This window comes from Natrix helvetica, assembly GCF_964273705.1.
Source record: "Natrix helvetica genome assembly, chromosome: 7".
In the NCBI taxonomy this organism is placed as follows: domain Eukaryota; kingdom Metazoa; phylum Chordata; class Lepidosauria; order Squamata; family Natricidae; genus Natrix; species Natrix helvetica.
In genome coordinates, this window is record NC_138558.1 from 25,845,810 (window position 1) to 25,864,527 (window position 18,718).

General features: G+C 35.7%; 1 long non-coding RNA gene across 2 annotated transcripts; it reads left to right on the plus strand.

Moving 5' to 3' along the window:
* Window positions 1-1,216: 1,216 nt before the first annotated feature.
* On the plus strand, window positions 1,217-15,398 carry LOC309395210. Of its 2 annotated transcripts, none has more exons than XR_014175864.1 (3): window positions 1,217-1,299; window positions 2,306-2,455; window positions 15,308-15,398. It is a non-coding gene; the product is annotated as an uncharacterized lncRNA (long non-coding RNA). The 2 variants fall into 2 exon arrangements; XR_014175865.1 differs by lacking the exon at window positions 15,308-15,398 and adding an exon at window positions 4,739-4,876.
* Window positions 15,399-18,718: the final 3,320 nt, after the last annotated feature.

Sequence of the window (18,718 nt, forward strand, 5' to 3'; positions counted from 1 at the left end):
ATAGCAGCTTGGATAGTTCTATGAAAAGAGATGTAATCAATGCACACAGAGAGTAATCTTCATGTTTCCCTACAGTTGCTATCTTAAAAGTGCAGTCTAAATTTTGCAATAATTAACAAATTGGTATTATTTTAGATGTTATGCGTTTACATGTGTTCACCTTCTATGGAAGTGATCAAAGCAACACATAATTACTTAGCATTCATCATATAGCTATAGAGTCCGTTGCTGAAAATACTGGGAAAATAATTTTGATGCACAATGATAAAATCTTGCAATTCTTTTTTTGTTTTTGTTTAGATAAAGGAAGTTTGAGACAGAAACCTCACATCTTGATGCTTCTCATTATGTCTTGTTTGGTAGAATCAATTTGGAATCTACCTTTTAATCCATTAACATTGTACTGAACTGCTATAGAGAATAAATAGAGCAAAAACCTAACCTTGGATTGATATTCACGCCATGACATTCATCAGGTACCTATCTGTTTAATTTGTTTTGTAAAAGCAAATTTTCTGGGATCATCCGTAGAAAACCAGAAATACTTTTTTTTAAAAAACCTAAAAATAATAATATGCCTAGCCAGCTGCATCTAATTCAAAGAAAAGAAAAATTATAGTAACAGGGAGCATCAGTTCCAATGAGCTCTTCACACCAGTTTAAACCCTGATATTGATATTAGTCTGAAGCCCATTCTCTGGCTGATTGGGACCTCTCTTTTGTGGGGTCAGGGGGGAGGCCATATTTCAGATATGGGGCAAGCCCATCTGCATTATAGACTGTATGAAGAAAATAGTAACAACAATGTTAATAAATGAGATGTACAGCAACAAGTAGAGTTCTGCCAAGCCCTTTTTGCACTTTTCCCAAAAGCATCGTCATTCATTCTGATGGGGAGAAAATTGCTTTTTAGTTTTCATTAATTTGGTGACGTCATGATTAGAATATGGTATCTTCAACTCTCACTATAGGTTAGCCAAATGAGTGTCCTGTCTGTCATTCTAGGTGCCTCTCTTTAATTGTCCACAGCCTCCTTGGCTTCTCACTCTTCACTTTAACCCCAAAAGAATATATAATGTGCTTTTTCAGAAGTGGAAACATTGGCAAGCAGGAAGTTGCAGAGTGATAGATATGTTGGAAAGAAAAAGAAAATAGCAGCCTCCACCACAGCACATTATCAATCCAAGAATCATTTCTTTCATCAGAAGTAATGTGAGAAACCCTTAGAATGAGATAGAGGAACAAAATCCTCTTTCATAGGACAATAAGTCAAGAAAACAAACTTTTGGACGAAGGAAGGTAGGTTTTTTTCTCAAGTTAAATTAAAAGTTATACACAGTATTTAACTTCATCAGATATTGATCTCGAAAGTCAGACTGTAGTTGGGACTGGAATCTTGGGAGAGATCAGCAGTATGAATAGTATGGGTGTGTAGCAACTGGGTTTAATTCCAAAAAGCTGCATAGGGCTGTTGTCAACTAAATAATAAACTTCTTCACAACTCTTTCAATCAACTGTATCTTTTTCTAGGACTGCTGTCCTCAGGTATGGTCTGGGGAAATACAAGCTGATTTAACTTTCAGCTAGATTAAGAAAAGCCCATCTGGCTTCAAGTAATTTTGCAGCAGCTTGCAAGAGATTAAGTTATCCATAGCCCCATCCCACCCCAGTTAGTCTATTTTTCTAGTACTATGACTTTCCCATTTCCCTTATCAAGTTATCAATCATTTACTTCCTGGAGATACCTTCTTGATATGTATTTGACATATTTTATTTAGTCATTTGTATGTGTGTATGTGCATAAATATGTATGTGTGTACGTTTTTGTGTGTGTGTAGATATGTATGCAGAGTCAAAGCAAAAACAAAATGTATATGGTGGTAGAACAACCAACTTAAAAATAAACATCCCTACATTATATTTTTCCAGTTTGGATCAGAATGATCCTTGAGCAAAAGGATATGAACCTGGTATGTATGTACACACTCATCCATTCACATGGATTGAAGGCTCCGTTGATAAATAATGGATAGATAGATTGATTGATTGATAGATTGATTGATTGATTTATATAGACTTTACTTGTAATTCTTTGCTTAGAAGAGAAAGTTGGGATGGTGCAGCAACAGGAGATTAATTGTCCTGGCAGCCCAAGCTGAATCGATCTTCCTGAGAAAGAGAGAGAAGTAGGGAGGGAGGGAGAGAGAGAGAGAGAGAGAGAGAGAGAGAGAGAGAGAGAGAGAGAGAGAGAGAGATTTCTGATGTGTTTCATACCCGTGATTTTTTTATTTTTTTTATATTTCAGGCAAATGTTATAACTACTTCCCTCCTAAGATTCCTGTTTCTCATCAATAGCTGCAGCAGATGTTAGTATGATAGAGAGGAGCAAAGCACCAACTGTTGACTCCAATTTGGGACATTCCACCAATCAAAATGCAGAGTTGCCTAGAAAAAGGTAATTTACGGAAGACAAATCTAACATCAATGCTTGAGTTGACTCAAACTGTAAAACACTACTTTCAACACAGACTAGGAAAACACAGATAGTAGATACATTGTGGTGGGTTGCAGATGAGTGGACGCTGATATCATCTATTCATGCTCTTCAAAAAGGTTTGGTGCAGAGGTGGGTCGCTGCTGGTTGGCCCTGTTCGGCTGAACCAGTAGTGGAATTCAGGCCTGTGACATCCCCGAACCGGTCCCCTTGCTGCCACTTGGGCGCCATCATTTTGGATTTTAGTGACTGTGCGTTGCAAGTGAGTTGCAACCCAGCAGTAACACCAGCAGCAATCCACCCCTGATTTGGTGTTCCATACACACAAGAAAACAATCTGGAAGTACTAATGTCCTAAGCAGCCAATTGCTTCATCCCAATGTTCAAAAGAAAGAAGGTGTTTTCCAAAGCATCTTTGTCTAACCTGGTAGAGAACTATTGAAATTACACCTCCCCAGATTTAGATCTATTTTGGGAGTTGCAGTTCCAATATCCCGGGAAGGCATCAAAATATAGACGCCTGCTTAAGAAATTCTGACATAGCACAGTGGGTGGAAAAGTCTAGTTAAGTACATATTCTTGTTCATAGTGTATTTTGTTCACTCATAGGCTAGCCTTGGTGCAAGTAAAGCTAGAAAATCTTTCTCAGCAACATTATTTGTAGAGGCAACAAAATTGACAAGATGGCAGGCAAAGAAGAGAGAGATCAATGGGTGCTTTATGTTTGGGTGCTAAACAGTGTGAAGCTTGTATCATGATTCTCAGTCCTCTATCTTGCAAGAACTGATCTCCACCCTGAATGCCACTGACTGAAATCTTGAATTTACTCTCACACCCACCTCTTAAAATAGAATTCCTGGGGTTTTCCCATCCATAAGTGGCTTTATCAAAAAGAGAATCTTGAGTAAATTTTCATCATGCACACTCCCAGTGTGGGGAGGAAAAAATCTTGACTATTTTGTTTTCAACTTTCAACTTTTCAATATAATGAAGAACTGGGGACAAATGGGGCTGTAATCCCATATCTGTTTTATCAGAAGCCAAATAATCAATCTACATTTGTTTGTGACACCAGTACAAATTAATAACAATAACTTCCAAAGAAAATTATACCATAGTTTCCATATCTATTTCAGTTTGAAACACTGAGAATATAATGCATCATCTGCAAACATTGGATGAGTTTCAAAGACCTTTTACCTGCTCTCTGATCGTGCTGCCTCTCATATCTTTATGACATGGAATGAACTACTTGGCGCCACATTGCTGTTATCCATTAACCATTCCTGTTTTCCTAATCAGCTCAGACTCCATCTTTCTCTGTCCTATCTGTTATTGTCTTCTGAAGAGGGATGCAATGTTCTTTTTGCCCCGTCTGGTTTGCTTGACATGATTTGTGAATCTGCCTACTAACAGAGTTCCTTCACTGAACCCTGTGCATTATCTGCTTTCCTATTTCCTCACCCCTTCTCTATAACCAGGCAAAGAGGGTCATACATCTGTAAATGACAGCTGTTATGAAAAATGAGGACTTAGCACACATGGCTCTCATCACACACGGACTCATCTTCCACACCATAGACATGGCGTGCTTCTCTACAAAGGCAGAGTGCAGTTAAAAGTTGAAGAAACACCTAATAAATTGCTGGCCCATCCATTTAATAAGCCATCAAAGACAGAGTTAGCAAATCAACAAACCAATCAGAAATTTGAGACAAGAGTATTTTGTTTATTTTGCCACAGACATTGTATAATTTGTTATCAACCCCATTCTGTGATCATCCAAGCAGTGAGTTTATGGAGTTTTAAGGAAAAGCGTGTAAATGCTGTAATGTATATGCTTCTTTTCCATTCTCCAATATTTTCTTTTATTTATTGTCACAAGAATTCTGTGAGATAGGCACACATTTGACCTTAGCCAAAAAAGCAAAGAGCCATGTTATCTTCAGCACATTCATGAAAGAGAAAGGGACTCAAATTAATACCACTTTATAATGCCTTTGTAAGACCACACTTGGAATACTGCATGCTGGTTTGGTGGCCATGATATGAAAAGATGTTGGGATTCTAGACAGAATGCAGAGAAGAGCAACAAAGATGATTGCGGGATTGGAATTGGTTATGTCTAGTTTAATGAAAAGAAGGACTAAAGGTGATACGCCGCCCCGAGTCCTTCGGGAGAGGGTTGCGGCTAATCAAATAAAATTATTATTATTATATGATAACAATGTTCTGATATTTCAGGGCTGCCACAAAGAAGAGGAAGTCAAGGTATTCTCCAAAGCACCTGAGGGCAGGATAAGAAGCAATGGGTGGAAAATAATCAAGGAAAGAAGCAACCTAAAACTAAGGAGAAATATTCTGACAGTTAGAACAATTAATCAGTGGAACAATTTTTTCCAGAAGTTGCAAATGGTCCAACCCTGGAAATTTTTACGAAGATATTGGACAACCATTTGTCTGAAGTGATATAGTATTCCTTCCTGAGCAAGGGGTTGGACTGGAACACTTCCAAGGTCCCTTCAACTCTGTTATTCTGTTCTGTTTAAGGTATTTGAACTGAACCAAATGATTTGATACAAGGTACACTATTGAAATGTGATGTCATGCAACTTTTGCAAAGTAACTTTTGCACTTCAACTTCCTTTCTTGATAATGAATCTCCTCATGTTCCTCAGAGTAGAGAAAAACACCAAAATCAAATATATTATTTTATTTTTTAAAAATGGATGGATAGAACCTGTGAGAGGCAAAACCTTGGTGTGTGAGGGAATGGAGAAAACTAGGGTGAGCAGACTGATAAAAGTGCCATTATGTATAAAGCAAGCTCCATCTCTTTTTTACATGTGTCACAATATGACACTCAGAAATATCAAAGAGATGGAGTTTGTGGCATGATGCTGTCTCGTTATTTTAGTCCTATGACAATATCATAGAAAACTGCTAAAAATAGATCACGGTAGAGCATGGTTAGGGTATGTCTGAATGGATTTTTTTTCTCCCAATATGGTTTCAAAATCTTTTCCAGAGAATCTATGGTCTTCCATTGTGCACAAATTTAGAAATGTATGAACTGTTATTGAGTGACCTCCTGTGGTAGAGACATAAATCTGATGTGCAGTATGCATTTTCTAAAAACCGATGTATGGAGCTTGAAATGTAATAGAAATGAATAAGAGGACAAAGTAAATTAAACCCTTTCAATAAAACATTTTTGATAGAAATTTACAGTTTCTATCTGAAGCATTCTCCTCATCTCTTTTCCACACTCACTTCAGCAGAAGAAAAATTTCAAATGTCAAAAAACCAACAATAAAGGCGTGAAAATCCCATTCTCACAGTTTAATCAGAACTGATATTTAGTTCAGTTTTTATGTATATACAAACTTTAATTGCAAAACAATATTCTTAATAATAATTTTATAAATTTAAAAATTATTGCAAACAATAACAACATTCAATTTTTTTCTAATCATGACATTCAAAACGCCACAGCCTAAAATGGCTATTTTACTTAAAATTGGAAGATGACTAGAAAGCTAAAGAATAGAGGGCTCCAGTCGTACACTACTTCCAAAAATCATAGACATAAAAAGATCTTTCCACAAGTTCTTTGTAGATATTAGCCCATAAAAATTTGAAAAGGAGAGGTATAATTTTTTTATATTAGTCTTTTAATGGCTAACTCTCCAGCAATTGCTTGTTTTCTACAATTCTCAAACCAAGACAGGCCTTCCACAGATGTTCACAAAAAAAAATTCCATAGCCATATAAATTACAGTGGATTATATTGTTCACTTTAGAGCTTGACAAAATGATTCCAGAAACATGCCTCGGTACGTCCATTAGAAAAGTCACTAAAAGAAAGTGTGTCTTTCTATTGTTTTGGGAAGGGCGAAAATTCTGTTGCTCTTAGAAATAGACTTTTTCATATAAAAGTTATGTCTACCTCTTAGGCAACCAAATGCAGAAATATTCTTCCTAAACAATGGTTTTTGTAACTGATCCTGTAGATTAACAACATAATGAGTTGTGAATACAGTGCAGAATATTTGAATTGGGAGATTTTGAGTGTCTAATCCTTTTTCACATGGGGGAAGGTAGTTTTTTTCTTTTCGTTACCTTTGAATGAATTGGCTTTGTGCCAATAAAATAAAACATGAAATAATTTGAATGTTCCATGTTTTATTAGCACAAAACTCAAAATTGGTTGAAGATTCCAGACACAGCAAACAATAAAAAATCAGGGCCAGCTTCCAATTACTCATCTTTTCACAAGAGTAAGTCACATGTAAAGCTAGTCCTTGTTAACTGTGTTGTTAAGTTAGTAACACATTTGTTAAGTGAATCTGGTTTCCCCATTGGCTTTGCTTTTCAGAAGGCCACAAAAGGTGATCACATGACCCCAGGACACTGCAGCTGTCATAAATATGAAATAGTTGCCAAGCATCTGAATTTTGGTCACATAACCATGGGGATGCTGCCACACAAAAACAGGTATAAGTTACTTTTTTTTACTGCCATTGTAACTAAATAAGCTGTTGTAAGTCAAGGACTACCTATATTCGGTGCTGAGCATCATCAGATGCCAGTATTGCAAAAAATGTTATCAAGCAGGTGACTGTTAAAAGCATTTTGAAATCATTTAAACAAATCCTCATAGGAAACAGTGGTAAATCTTGTCTCATGCATTGAAAATGTGATTTGTCTCAATCTGAATCTGTCATCATAAAATCCAATTCCATTTCCTAACAAAAAGAACAAGCTGTAGTATTCTCACCGCTTTTAAAAAATTAACCCCAGTGAAGTATTAAACCAACAAGTTGCAGGCCAAACCTAATCATTTTTTAAAAACTTTTTAGGTAGCTAAATCTCAATCTGAAGAGACTCAAATTTTTAATAATAATAATAATAATAATAATAATAATAATAATAATAATAATAATAATAATAATAATAATAATAATAATAATAATAATAATAATAATAACAATAATAATAATAATAATAATAAAAATAATAAAAATAATAAAAATAATAAAAATAATAAAATAAAAATAATAAAAACAGGCAGGCAGGTACAAATGGTACTTCCTTCCATCCCTATGCAACTTCTTTGTTTGAAAATAAAAGCAATATAGACTAGCATTATAATAGCAGCTACTTTATAACTAGATCAATGCATTTAAAATCCTTTGCTTTATGTTGTGTTTATTTCCAACATCTGATAGTTATTATCAGTAAACTATAGCTGCTGTATAATGTTTAAAACAAATTCACCATCAAATCAAGCTCATTTCCTTATTATGTCATTGGCATGTCCATACTCCTTTCTTGGTAAAAAAAATATGGAAGTGGTGTACAATTACTATATTCTAGGATGACTTTTCAACATGACTTTCAGTCATGGGATTATTTTTTTACAGTTTTCCATCTAAATACCAACTGAGTGCAATCCCATTAGGCTTTCCCAGTCAAGATCAGCTGAGTGACAGTTCACATATTTCCTTTATCTTTGGTAAATGGTCATGGAAGGAATAGACAATTTTTCACAGCAATAATTCACTAAGAAAGCTATCTTGCACTTTTGAAGTCGTTAATGCCTAAATATCTGGCTCCAACACACCATCACAAAGTTGCGCCATACGATCTAGGAAATGAATTAGGGAATTAACTTAGCAGCTGTCAACAGCAATTAGTTTCCCCGGAACTTTGTGAAAAATGAGCATAATTTATAAGACAAAGACCATTGCAGTGAAAGGCAATTGGATTAAAAATTGTACATATGCTTGCATGCAAAAATTTAGGTATGTATGTTTCACAAAAAAGAACTTGATACAACTTCTACATAATACAAAGTAATATCTTCTTATAAATTAGAATGCATTGTTTTACTATTTTTGTGTAGCAAGCCACTTTTCACTTTTCTGACACAGCAAACATTGGCAGAGTGGATTTTTATAAAGTTATTTGACCAGCTTTAAAAAAATTACACACAATACATAAGAATGTGGAATATAATGTTCAAACTTATTAGAGTGAAGACAATTATCTGTTTTAGAAATTTACTGAATAATCACCAAATTGGAAAACAAGTTTCTTGGGGGCATTTTTATTTCATAAAATGCATTTTCCCTATTGTGACTCACTTCTTTGGAAATCTCTTCATTGTTTCTTCTACTTCAGTTACAATAAACAGTATTTATTATGCCACTTTTTCAAAGCACTGCTCACCTGCACAGCCAATGATATAACACACTTTTCAGTTTTCCCAAAGATTGTCTGGTGATTCTCAGAAACATGAAGGAGCATATTATACAATCGCTTAAATGTCATGTACCAGGATTATAGTCTCAACAACTAAAATATATGGGCTGTAGGCCATTTTCATGTCAAAGGTTCTACATATTCATCTGTAAAGGAACATTCTTCACAAACCTTTTTTTTTTACAAATGTCTAGTATGCTAGGATTTCTTTATAACCCTTGATTTTGAATTCAAGGCAAAGTTTATAGAAACTCTTTATAAGAAGAACTGATTGATTATGAGACTTAAATCTTAGGACTTTAAACCTCAATATTCACCGTATGCCAATAAATAGTCTTCACTCGGTTTAATTATATGGCATAGAATACAACAACTTACAATAATACCTTCAGATCTATTTTTTAAAGATGCATGCTGGGAACTGATAAAAACACATCTGCCTCTGTGGCCACAGGGGAAACATGTATCCATTCCTTACAAAGTCATATAATTTTTAAAGTTTTCACAAACTGACAAAGGATCCATTCAATGGACCGTGACAGACTTCCCAAAATACACTTAACAGGAAAGATAAGCATGGCCCAGCCAACTCCTGGATCAGACAAGTTTCCAGAGTTATTTGACAACATGGGTTTTCTACCCAAGTTCTACATTCAAGGCAAGAGTAGATGTGTAAACTGAGAGTTCTAAATATTAGTGCTCAAAGTGACATGGAATTATTGGCTAAAAATAGATTCTTAAGTTGACTGGATAAAAATAAAACTACTTTTCAACCTGAAAAATACCTGTGTCAAAAATACCAATGAGTCTGACATAATTTTTAAGATGGATTATTCTAGAAGAAGATTTCAGTTGTTGGATTCCATAGCCAAATATGGCTGCTTCTGCCATTTGCCATATTATGAGAGAACCTGCATTTGCACTCCAGCCATTGAAAATATTCCTCATCTTTTGTTGAGAAATTCTTATTCTCAACAATCAGTGCCAAATATCTACTGGTATCAAAACTGAATCACTGCACAATACAATTATTCAAGTGGTTCTTATTCTTCATATTACATTCTATACAAGAGTAAAAACCAAAGAACATTTTACTCAATAAGCCATTAAAATAAATTAATTCTTAAATAACACAGATTTAGAAGTGGGGGAGAGAAAGGGGCAGGGAAGGAAAGTAAGGTGGAAAACACATTTTTGGGTTTAGCTTGGGATAAGATGCTCAACAATTTCCCTGTTGAACTAAGGTTGAGTCTTTCCATGTATTGTGAAATTAAGGGATTTTCATCATGCTTTCTGACTGCTAGTTGGTGTTCAGGAATGCATATAATTTTCTGCCTATCTGTTGCACGTTATGGTTGTTACAATCCTTGCACTTTATGTTGTAGATTCTTCCTGTATTTTCTTTTTGGTTTGTTTGTATACTACCTTTATTATTTTTTCAAATAACTCAATGTAGTGAATATGGATACACTTTCCTCTCCTATTGTCCCTACAACAAGAACTCTGGCCTGAGAGACAATGACAGGCCAAGGCCACCCAGCTTGTTTTCCTAGCTAAGGTGGACTAGAATTGATGGTCACCTGCCATTTTTTAGCCTTCAAAAGATGTTTTGGAGGTCTTTACTTGGTTTGTGTACTATGGTGATACCATCTGGTTGTAATAGTTTAGTTTTTGTGATTTGTCTCTTCTACTGGTAGATTGTATTAATCATTATATTAGCAGTGCCACATTGAAAATACAGAATACAAGTTGTCGTTTTTAACAGTAGTTAAAAATTATGATGGCCTTGGAAAAAGTGACTTATGACTTGTACTCAACTGCGCCACCACCCTTGTCATGCGATCACAATTTGAGTACCTGGCATCTGGCTCATATTTATAACTAGTTTCAGCATCCATGGTCTTGTGGACCAAGAAAAAGTCATAATTTGCTACCTTTTTTGCCAATTTCTGGCAGCAAAAAGCCCATTGAAGAAGCTGGATTTGCTTAAGTTAAAGGTTTCTCCTATCCAGTTGTTTCCAACTCTAAAAGGTGATGCTGATCTCTGTTTTGTAACCGCGGAAGCCAGCATTGTCCGAAGACATTTATGTGGTCATATAGCCATCATGACTATAGCCCGAGGTCCATAGAACACTATAACTTCCCACCGAAGTGGTATCTTTATATAATTGCATTTGCATGCTTTAAAACTGCTAGGTGGGCAACTAACAGAAGATCACCCCATCATGCAGTGCTTGGGGTCTCAAACACAGGCTGTTAGCTTTCCAACTGACACGCTCAGTGTCTTTAACCAGAGGTGGTATTCAGCCAGGTTCTGCCAGGTTCTGGAAAACCGGCAGCAGAAATTTTGAGTAGTTTGGAGAACCGGCAAATAAGTTGACCCTGCCCCTGCTTCCTCCCAGCCTCCCAGCTGATCTTCTTTTGTTGCTCTGAACACGAGAGCAGAACTGGAAAGCAGGTTAGTGGGATGGGGAAGGAATAAGGATTTTGCAGTAATCTTCCCCTGCCATGCCCACCAAGCCATGCCCACCAAGTCATGCCCACCAAGCCAGGCCATGCCCACCAAGCCATGCCCACCAAGTCATGCCCACCAAGCCAGGCCATGCCCACCAAGCTATGCCCACCGAACCGGTAGTAAAAAAAATTGAATCCCACCATTGTCTTTAACCACTGAGACATCACACCCTCCATGGAATTGTTTAACAAATTTAACAACCACTGTAAAACTTGTGATAACATTGGTTCAACTAAACTTATGATTAAGATTTACAACAGAAATTCAGGTCCCAATTGAGGTCTACCTGTAGTTATAAACCCAGCCTCCACCCAAAAATGCCTTTATAGGTTTCGGTACAATTAGCACTTTATAGGAAAGAAATAGCAGACACAGGCCAATGGTTAATCCATTGAAAGTTGCTAGAACAAGATCATGGAGAATATAAGATGAAATTGAAAGAACAGCTGGCTGCAGAGGGATTTAGTTTTCAATAGTTTTTTATATGCACAGTTAAGAGAAAGATTTAAGGTAGATAATAGGATATTTGTAATTGAGGAGGAGAAAACAGAAGTTGAACAGTATATAAATTATGTAATTAGTATTTAATTAGTAAAATGTATAAACCATTATCAAAAATTGAAATGGAAGAAGAATAGTAAAAGAATGAATGATAAAATGGGCTAAGAACTTTGGACATAACATTGATATAATAACAGTGAGTGGTTAAGATAACTGAAATTTACATTATAATTTAAAAGATAAATTTTCTAAGATGATGTACTATTGGTATATAACCACAGACAAATTGTCTAGAATGTATAAAGCTACTTCAAATTTATATTGAAAATGTAGACAACACAAAGGATCGCTTTATCATGCCTGGTAAATGGTTTGGATTCAAGATCATTTTGGATTCAAACACACACAATGAAACAAAGAATTTTACAAATTAATATTTAACTGAAACCAGAATATTTTTGCTGGAATTAACAGACAACAATTAGAAAAGACCAACTGAAGATTTCCTTGCATATAATTAAAAATAGAAAATATTTTAAAAAACGACAATGGAGGTACGGTTGTTGAAGATGATGGCACTATCAGAGATGGCAAAATTAACTTGCTTGCTTAGAAAAAGATCAATGACTACATTCATTAGTGACTGGAAACCACTTATGGACTTTTTCGTGAAAAGGAGAAAACATGAATATGTGATTTATTGGTTTGATGATGGGAAAGGATAAGCAATGGAAAAAAGGAAATTACTTTGTAATCATAGCAAGAGGATTAAATATAAATGTACGTAATTGGTGCTAAAAAGATAGGAACCAACTTCTTTATACCTTTTCCCCTTTTCCCCCTCTTTTTTCTTTACCTTAGTTTCTTTGTACCTTTTTCATAATGCTCTACTTTCTTTACTTTTTCCTTCCAGAATTTGTATTGTTTTCATTCTCTTTTTTAAAAAATAATAAAAATTATATCTAAACAATAAAAAGAAACTTTAGAAGCTTCCAAAATAATATAGTTAGTGATGTGGGGGTATTAAAATATGGCTGACAACTAGATAGAGATATGAAGATAGGGGAAACTAACTCTTTTGCTTCCATATAGTGATCAGATTACACAGGACTAATAATGATGCAGCATATAATTGTTGGGTTATGTTTCTACATAATAAGGAATTTGAAATCCAGTGGCAAATAAAGTTAGCAACAACTGCAGTATTATCAGTCTAATTTTACATTTCATTAGATATTTCCCTCACCCCCACTGAAATTGTTAGAACAATTAATCAGTGGAACAAGTTGCCTCCAGAAGTTGGAAAATTCCAACACTGGACGTTTTTAAGAAGAAATTGGATAACCATTTATCTGAAATGGAATGGGGTTTCCTGCCTGAGCAGAGGAGCGTTGGACTAGAAGATCTCTAAGGTCCCTTCCAACACTGTTATTCTGAAAGCAAGAAATGAGAAGTCCATGAAGTGAATTCTTCTACCAGCAAAGAAGCTCAACCCACATATTTTCTTATGGTAAATATACCATAACACAGAGACAATGAATTATTCAAGATTTAAACATACTTTGTGTGTTTTACAGTTATGGGGATATTTATACTAAATGCAAGTGTAGTAAATTCTCTACTTAAATCAGTAACTATTAACTAGCCACCAATAAAAAACACTTTGCAGTTGTGCCAAATAATTTTATTTGCTGCCCTGAGTGTGTCAAAGTTGTGTATGTCTGATGTGTGGGGAAAGTCCTGGCATAGTTAACAAAAGCAGAGAAAGCTATTCCTGTCAGAGCCAAGTTGCGCCAGATGTACTTAACAATGGATCTGTCAAATCATAGGTTCTTTAATGGCAAAACAGACATGAAGCCAATGTTTGTTTTTGTGCAGCATTTTTGCCAAAGTGTGAGGAAGACAGATGAGCTGCACTGAACTTTGACTTGTAGCTAATGGCCCAAATTAATTATTGCAAGAGGCCTTATAGCTTTGCTTCAAATAGAAGCATGAGCTGATAATTTTTTCTCAGTATTCAAACTGACAGCTTTATGTTTGCTTCCATGTTTACATTGCTCAGAAATACAGCTTTAATATATCACTATGCCAATGGCCGATTATCTGGTATATGTTTATTAGTTTAATATGTCAGCCAATTCTTATAACAATACAATGAAGAAACTCAGTCTCGTGAGCCACTTCAGGTCACCTCCCATTTCCTTCCTGCCTCTTTTTCACTTCTCCATGGCCACTTTATTTTTTTAACCTATTTATACCTTCATATCTAACAAGACAACTTCTTAGAAACAGGACTTTAAGAAAAAGATGATTATTTTGTAGATTAGGCATTTGGTTCCAATTGCATATTTATTTGTAGGTCTTTTTACAATGTTATCCTACTCAAAGAAGGATTTTTCTAGGTCTAACTTCTTGAGTGTGATGTGGCATGGAATTCATTACATGAACTACAGTGAATCCAAAACAATAATCATACGGAATATTACAGTAATTGGCCTTCTACTAGGACAAATTATTTGTCAGTTTTATGTTCTCTGAGTCAGTATCTAAATCTGGGACCTCTACAACTGAGTACAAGTACAAGTGAGCTATGATGAACACATCTGCCTGATGAAAAATTCAGTCTTTTTTATAAAAATATTTATGTAGCTCTCAGGAAGTGGTTATTATAATCTCATGGGAGCTCCAGCGCAATTCCCACCACAGATACTTCTTCAAAGAAATCAGTTCTTGGGGAATTATAATACGTAGCCTGGCCTGGTTATTATTCATTTATTTACTTATTTATTCAAATTCTATACCCCTTCCCGCCATCTCAACCAGTCACTCTGGACAGCCTATAGATCTAAAAACATAAAAACATTTAAAAACATTTAAAACAATAAAAACATCCAGAAGGGCATATATGAGGGGGGGAAAGGTGAAACACAAGCAGTCCTTGAAATTTTTGGTACTCTCTAACTTTAAGTTTTGATTTTCAACCTTCAAATCCTAAATAGCACCACTGCAGAACGAAACTCAACTAGAGGAGCAAAGATTGGGTAATAGAGGAATATGGATTGCAGAGCTGTTACAATCATAACTATAGGACTGATTTTTATCCTTAATTATTAGTCTGTTCTATCTCTAACTCCCTGCGATGCTATTAGATAGAAATCTAGGGGGAAAGAGTTACAAATTGAGGAAAGTGGAGATTGGATTTGGAATGGTCAATTAAGCATGTGTTCATAAAATTAGACCATTTTAGACATTGGAAAAAGATTACTGCTTGCCTGATATGTACATTTACTCTCCCAAAGGTGCTGTTTCCAAAAGGCAACTAGACTTTCTTGCGTGTTTTTTTTTAAACATTTTGCTTCTCATCCAAGAAGTTTCTTCTGCTTAAAGAAGCTTCTTGGATGAGAAGCGAGATGTTTTCAAAGAGGAAAAAAAAACATCAAGAAAGTCCAGTTTCCTTTTGGAAAAGGGACAACCATGACCTGGATGATTTGAGAATCTTCATATACATTTTCTTCTATTAATTTTTACAGGGAGAAGTTGGAGTTGAATTTTATTCATAAGATACTGTCATGCTATTCTTCCCTCTGTGTTGCTGTGCTTCATTTTCAGACAGCATTGAAGGTAAGGAAAGCAAAGTCAACTGACAGTAAGATTGCTGGCTGGGGAATTCTGGGAGTTGAAGTCCACAAGTCTTAAAGTTCCCAAGTTTGGACACCCCTGGTCTAGGATCTGTCGTAGTATACAATATAGTAATAAATAAAACTGGGTACAGATAGTCAACTACAATCAAGCCCAAAATTTCCATTGCTAAATAAGACAGTTGTTAAGTAAAAGTTTGCCTATTTTACAACCTATCTTGCTATAGTTAAGTGAATCACTGCAGTTGTTTAATTAGTAACTGGTTGCTAAGGAAATCTGGATTTCCATTGACTTTGCTTGGCTGTAGGTTGCAAAAGGTGATCATATAACCCCGAGACTCTTCAACTGTCACAAATACATGCCAGTTGCCACGTATTTGAATGTTGATCACCTGACCATAGGAATGCTGCAATGGTCGTAAGTGTGAAAAACAATCCTGTCGTTTTTTTTCCATGCCATTGTAATTTCAAATGGTCACTAAACAAATGGTTGTAAGTTGAGAACTACTTCTATATTGAAACCAGTTTGATTTTTTTTCAGAGAAGGGCTGTTTGTTTGCTTGCTTGTTTGTATTGCTATTGGGCTATTTTGATGCGACTTCAGAAAAGATATTTTGGACCTCTTTTCAGTGCTTCCTAAGAGGAGTTTTCAAATGATTTAATATAAAATAGAATATTTTATGCAAACATTCTGGTTGGATAGTGAGTAGTACCATCATCCCTTAGTTTTGTGATTTTAAAGCAAAAGGTAAAGCAGAAAAAAATTTCCACTGTAAGGCATTCAAAATATTGTCTTGTTCAGAGCTGTAAAGTAAACATATTTCTATATTTCCATTTGCTGGAAATATATTTTCATTTTCCATGCCAGGCTACAAAAGTGATTTTAAATTATGGACTTTTATTACCATTTATACACACAACTATGTACACTGCTATATTGCAAAAGTATGGACAATCCATGTCTATACTGTATGTCTGGTGTTTATTGTGCTTAAATTGTTAGTAAAGGACTGCAACTTGAGTGATTTTTAAAAGTTCAATCATTGCTGGTGTTCTCAAGCTTAGGAACTACGATCCACCGAACAGCAGCTGAAGTGACCAGTAACAAGTAGTTCCAAAATAACATTTCTGCTGATTTACCCAGTAAATGGCAGTAAATATGCAACTGTAGAGATCATTTAAACAAACTAAACAAAGTTAGACCTGATTACGTCTTGAATGAGACTCTATTACAAAAATCCCAGAAATGTAAACCAGACTGGGAATTTAAAAGAAAAAAGAATACAACTATCTGTAGGCAAAGGCAAAGTAAATTTCACATTATTGCCAAGAAAAATGTAAGGCTAGGCCATGCATTTATCAAGAATCAAGCTCAACTGGAACAAATCATTGTCTCCTCTGTTACAAAGATTATAATCTAATATTACATATTTATTTTTTGACTAAAAGAGAGAATTGATCCACTTTGTTTCATTTGAAAACAAATAACCCAGATATTATTTTAGCACAAATATTTTTTACTTATTTTTATAGGTTAGCAAGAATTCTACAAAGAAGTTATCATTTGATAATTTACCATATTGGTTTTCAAAAGAAACTGAGGAATGCATGTTAGCTGCTTCAAGTATTGCTCTGCTTGCAAGTAGATTAAGTCTTGAATTCAAAGTACCAATACGAGAAGATTACTGCATTTTCTCCCAATAACGTACTTCTGTATACATACATTTTCCATTGTTTCCTACTGAACAAAGCAAAGCAAGGACACTTTTATTAACATGGCATTACTGCAAGACAGTCTTCATTAATTAGATGAAGTTGCCCTTCCTATTCTTATGATCAGTTAGCAGCTGGACAAGAGGCATCCACAGTAATATTGATCAAATAGATTATTAGAATCAAAACAGATTAGAGACTGATTCTTATTTTCTCTGCCTCTGATGAGACAAGACCTGAGATATTCAGCAGAATGGAACATTTTACAAAACCTAAAGTTATTCATTTTTCCCTCTTGTCCATCTTGTTTGGTACTATTCCCTTTATTTGTATGCCATAAAGGCATTTGATGGCAAAGGGGAAATCCAAATTAAAATTTACTGATTGCTTTCCAATTACTAGCCAAGTATTTTTTGCCTGCTGTTCAGCAATAATTCTTACTATTTTGTAAAAAGATCAAAGGAGCGTGTAGCTATGGTCAAGCATGCTGAACAATAAGGCCATTCCTATTCACCAGGACAATGCGCAGCACATCACAAGACTGAAATCCCGTAGGCCAGCATGGAAAACAGCTATCTACTTAACTTATACCCAGTTTAGCCGCAAGAATGCCTAGAGACAGGAATGGTCCAAAGTACCTTCTTGTGGCCTGAACAATAGTAATCCCTGTACCAAACCACCTGTTCTGATCTAAGCTTCCCTAAAAAGCACAAGGCTATTCCTGGTCCCAACAAAACCCCTTTTATTAAACAAATGTGAATTTCTCTCATTCACCTTCAGCAACGGCCTGGTAAGCAATCTTTTAAAGGTGAATTTACGACCACAGACCTTATTTAGTTTGGAAATTTGCCATGTAAATATTTTCCAAATGCAGTGCTGTGCAAGGAAAGACTTGGCACAGAGACTCTGAGTTTCACGGAGAGATCTTTACACTCGTGAAACGAACAAACAAACAAATTGTTTCCTGCAAAAGCCCACTCCTCTTTTATTTCCTATGGGAGGGGACATTCACCGTCCACCTGTGGCTTTACTCCCAAGTTGACCCTGATTTCTTAGCTGTTCTTTTCTTCTGGCAGCACTGCGCATTCGCAGTCTAGCTCTGAAGACAGCTGAGAACTGCCGGACGGCCTTGGTCACATCTCTGCCACTGATGCAGAGCCCTCGTCCGAACCTTCCTCAGTCTCCAGGACTGGCCCGTGTTCCTCCCCAATCTCCTCACTGTCCGACTCTGCTACCAACTCCGCTGGCCGCTGGTGGACCACAATACCACTTGGTTTTGACTTGCCTCCTCTATCTCATCGAAATTGAACAGAATTAGGTGTGATACTGGAAGAAGTGCCCCTGTCCTCTCTCATTGGGGATAGAAAGATTCCCCTTGTTGCAATTGTGGTGCTGATATGCAAACTATTAAATATATTGTTCAAGATTGCTCATGACTTGTATTCTCTGGTTTCTTAGAAGATCCATAAACATCAGAGGCAATGACCTAGATAGCTGAATTGGACATCCAATTATGAAGCTATTGCCATACCTCCATAGAAGTTTTGTATATAATTATGTGGATTGTTTGGATATGTTTGGTTCTGTTCT